The 4780-nt window shown below is 43.7% G+C and overlaps 1 pseudogene; it reads left to right on the plus strand.

Moving 5' to 3' along the window:
- The first annotated feature begins 910 nt into the window (after positions 1-910).
- On the plus strand, positions 911-1026 carry LOC144686186 (U6atac minor spliceosomal RNA; annotated as a pseudogene).
- Positions 1027-4780: the final 3754 nt, after the last annotated feature.

Here is a 4780-nt window from a genome sequence, read left to right on the forward strand (position 1 = left end):
TATGCAAGGAATGGTAAAAGAATTGATAAACGGAGTAATTTATATCCTTGATGTAATTCACCACTCTTACTAAATTGGTTACAATTTAGCAAACAAAAATAGATTAACTCTAAACCCTTGTAAATCACTACTAAATGACTTATAACTTAAAACCACCTACTTTTGCGTTGTGCACCTGTCACCTCAGGTTGGCCTGGTTTCCTGTGCATTGAATGACCTGAAAAAACAATGCTAACAGACAATTGAGCTGTGTGATGCGTAAAGAGGCAGAATTTCTGGTCTGGGCTTATGGGTGCTTTTCCTCTTCCCCTGCCCCTAGGTAAAATTTTATTTTTCTCAAGGAATCCCAACTCATCTACAGCTCTTAGACATTAAGCTTTTAAGTCGGGCCAAAGGTTAACTGAGCTGTACAAGGACTACCAAGGCATCAACAAATGAAGTATATTCTACAAGCACTGTGTCAACATTTTCACTGCATCAACATGGGAACTGAACAAAGGAAGAAATATTGAATTTTCGGGTAGAAGTTTTGTGTTAGATTACGATTAGTTTGTTCTTAATGCCTTTTAAGCCCTCCCAAACCATTTATCTGGCAATGTTGACAGAAGAAAACATGAAGGGCCTGATGGTATGTCATTTTCTTGTCACTGATAAGCTCTTCCTTTCCTCATGGTTTTGCAGCTCAGCTTTGTCTCAACATACCAGCTGCTCAAATCCCTTCAGTGTGGTTCCCAGCCTGCCCTCAGCACCAAGGCTGTCCTAATCAAAATCCTCAATAGCATGCTCTGTGACTGATATTGTGCTGCATTATCCTTCCCTCTCCTCAACCATTCTTGACTACTTTGTCCTCATTAATTGCTCAACTCTCTGTGGCTCATTCCCTGATAATTCTAGCCATCTCCTCCTGAACCTGCTTGGTTAAAGGAGAGAAGGTTAGCACTCCCCTTGATAAGGATGGAAGAGGCCTTACAACACACAGATGGTTAAGGCATTGCCAACTACTTAGTGGCATCTAACCATGTTTGGAGCCTGGATAGCTCAGTTGGTAGAGCATCAGCCTTTTAAGCTGAGGGTTCAAGTCCCTGTTCTGGTGTTAGTTCATCTCACTTGAAGGACGCAGCTGTAAGCAATTGATGCTGGATTTCCCTGCCGCCTCAAAGTGCATGATTGAGATGTCCTTTAAATTATAACTTAGTTTATTTGGCTGACTCAAAAAAAAGTTACCTCTGATGTTCCCCAACATTTTATCCTCGTGTACTTTCTGTTCTTGATTTACATGCTACTTTTTAGAAATAATAACCACAGGCATGGGGTCAGTATGCTGATGACATTCCACCTTACCTCCACCTCTGGTGTGCCAGTGCTTTGCCACAGTGTGATGTTATGCATGAAGCGTAATTGCATGATCATTCCTTAACAAATTTATCCAACAACACTTTCAAAAAAATATCCAGAATGGAACTATTCACCCTTTCGCATTCCCTGAGTGCCTACCTTGAAGGTGCCTTTTGCTAGCATAGTGCTCCCACGCAGTGCCATATCAGTTGCTGCAGCATGGCTGACAGAGGCTGCTGACTTTTAGTCAGGGAGACTGCTGGAGGTAGCTTTGCAGAATGACCTCGAGCAACACTGGGAATTCAGGGCCCAGCTTTGGACTGCAGCACCTCAGCATCGGTGGCAGGAGTCTGGCTGAGTGGCAGTGGTGGGAGGATGAACGCTATGATCCTGAGAGAGGACAGCAGGTTTGTGTTCCATGATGCTGCTACCATTCCTCTTGATGGCACCTCAGAAACCCTCGTAATCTGCTGGAGCACAGATTGATCGACTGCTGTGAGAACCTGTGATACCGTTTTGAGCACTGCCATGGTGGTAGTATCCTGAGCCTGCATGGCACCAAGCCTGGGTATGATAACCTCTTTCTGAGCTTCCACTGCAGCACTGAGATGTTAAGTGGCCTCTGCCTGTGCTGCAATGAAAGCTGAGACACAGCCACCAGATGCTGCATCACATGCGGGTCTGCAAGTGCTGTCCTAGAGTTGGCCTCCACTTCCACACTGGAAAGGATGGGCTCTGAGCTTTGTGTGAAGCCTTGTGCCAAGTCAGAGCCAAACACCTCCCTATTCCTTGACAGTGACAAGAGGCTCTGTGGCAGGTCTGCCAATGCACAAGCATCTCTGTGTGAATGCCTATAAGCATTGTCCTATATGCTGCCCCATTGCAATCCCCCTCTGAGCTCCTTGCTGGACAGGCCCTCGTATTACCTTCTCCCTTTGCCCTGGTTGCAGTCCATTTGTGCTTGGTGCCTCACCACACAAGCCAATCCTGATTTTTTGCTGCTGGTTGAGAGATGGCATTGAACAGCATGTGAGAATAGTGGTGCAGTGGGTAGAAGATATCATCGATCATTTGGGACACTGCAGCCAGGCTCTAGGGACCAGACTTTGGGAATTGATCTCCCTAACTGCCTACTCCCATTCCTTTCAGAAGGTATGCCATGAGGACCTCCTGGCACCTATGATAACTTCAAATCTCTCCCTCTTTCCCCTTTCATCAGTAAGGCCTTTAAGCAATGTAGTAATTTTGGTTTTATTTAGTGTGCAATGTACCTTTAAGAATAGTACATGTTAGGAAAGCTTACATGATCTGTAGTAACCAATAGGAGAGTAGTGCGGGATACCTCAGCAAACAATGTATAGATAGAGTCGGACACATGTGTAATTGTGTAAATAAACTTAAGTGTTTCCACTTAGAAAGTTGTCTGTAGATCAACTCAATGGCTAATAGTACAACCCGGTCACCCCACAACAAGCACCATGTCCAAGAACCTGGGAGCCCACTCTTTAATATGTTGCTCCATTACCAGTCTTCCTCCTTCCATTCAAGTCTTTCTGAGACTGTTCCACCAGCCACCGTAGCCTGAGTGCACTTCCCTTTTAAGAGGGGTAGGCTGCCTTTAAGAAGTACAGGCTAGCTGAACATTGTGCTAGCCACACATGTTGCTGGGTCCACCGTGCAGTGTACAGTCAGTCAGCAGCACATTTCATGCTGGGCTGCATACTACAATCATGTCAATGAGCAGGCAGCATGAAGTTTGCATGCTGCTTGCCTCAGCTAGGCTAGGCGCAGAGTAATTCTGCATCGCAATCCCTGCACCCGATAACAGGGGTTATCAACCTTTTTGCTCCCTTTTGTTTCTGCATAAGTGGCCTTGATGCAGAAACCAAATGTTATAGGCTGAAGGTAAGCATGCAGGTGCAGCAGGCAAATGGTATGTTAGCCTTCATAGCAAGAGGATTCGAGTACAGGAGCAGGGATGTCTTGCTGCAATTATACAGGGCCTTAGTGAGACCACACCTGGAATATTGTGTGCAGTTTTGGTCTCCTTATCTGAGGAAGGATGTTCTTGCTATAGAAGGAGTGTAGTGAAGGTTTACCCGGCTGATTCCTGGGATGGCGGGACTGACATATGAGGAGAGATTGAGTCGGTTAGGATTATATTCACTGGAGTTCAGAAGAATGAGGGGGGAATCTCGTAGAAACCTATAAAATTCTAACAGGACTAGGCAGGGTAGATGCAGGAAGGATGTCTCTGATGGTGGGGGAGTCCAGAACCAGGGGTCACAGTCTGAGGATACGGGGTAGATCATTTAGGACTGAGCTGAGGAGAAATTTCTTCACCCAGAGAGTGGTAAGGCTGAGGAATTCGTTACCACAGAAAGTAGTTGAGGCCAAAACATTATATGTTTTCAAGAAGGAGTTAGATTTTCAAGAGGAGTTTGCTCTTGGGGTGAAAGGGATCAAAGGATATGAGGAGAAAGCGGGAGCAGGCTACTGAGTTGGATGATCAGCCATGATCATAATGAATGGCGGAACAGGCTTGAAGGGCCGAATGGCCTACTCCTGCTCCTATTTTCTATGTCTCTATGTTAACTTGTTTTAATTCACAGGTAACAGTAAAATAGGGAGTTCAGTAGGTATGAAAAATGCAGAGAAGATTTCCAGAAAATAGACATCTGTTATGCAATTGGGAAAAAAACAAAGCAATTTAAAATGAATACTGTCAGCTGCAAGTATTGCATATTGGAAGAAAGCCTATAAATATACAATTAAGAAAGTGAGTTAACACAAAAAGCACTTGGGGATAAAAATAGCTGTGGTCCTTTGCTATGCTCAGAGAATGTGGAGAAACAATTTTTAAAAATGAATTTTGGAATAGATAGGCAGAATGGTGAAATGTAGCTCTGCAGAGATTATGCCAAGGTTTTATAACAAATTAAACACTAGCTAAGTCTCACTTGGAAGACTGTGTAAAATTCTGGTCACTACATTTCAAAAGGAATAGATATGTTGTGTCAAGGTGAGCAACAAGAATGATCCCTAAAGTAAATCGGATGGGCTTTGAAGAAAGATTAAAGATAAAGCTCTGCAGTTTAGAGATGGGAAGGAGAAGGGGAAAACCTCACCAAAGTGGGAATTATTAAGTGGCATTTTTATGGCGAACTAAAAATATTAAAGTTAGCCAGGCCAGAAGAACAAGAGAAATTAAAATGTGAAATCTAAATTTAAAACAGACTTAAGAAAACCGTGACTTTTCTTTCCTTTTATTAGGGCAAGCCCATTAAAAACAACGACACAACAATCACCTGAAGAAGCCCACCAAAATCAGACAAAGAACTAACCTTGATTTGGATTCCAATAAGAAATTTGAAAAACAGTATAACTGGGCCACCAGTTACAAAGGGGAAGGGGGTGAGCAGTTTTGGAGTGGTTGAAGCAGAGT

Source organism: Cetorhinus maximus, chromosome 10 (assembly GCF_964194155.1).
Source record: "Cetorhinus maximus chromosome 10, sCetMax3.hap1.1, whole genome shotgun sequence".
In the NCBI taxonomy this organism is placed as follows: Eukaryota; Metazoa; Chordata; class Chondrichthyes; order Lamniformes; family Cetorhinidae; genus Cetorhinus; species Cetorhinus maximus.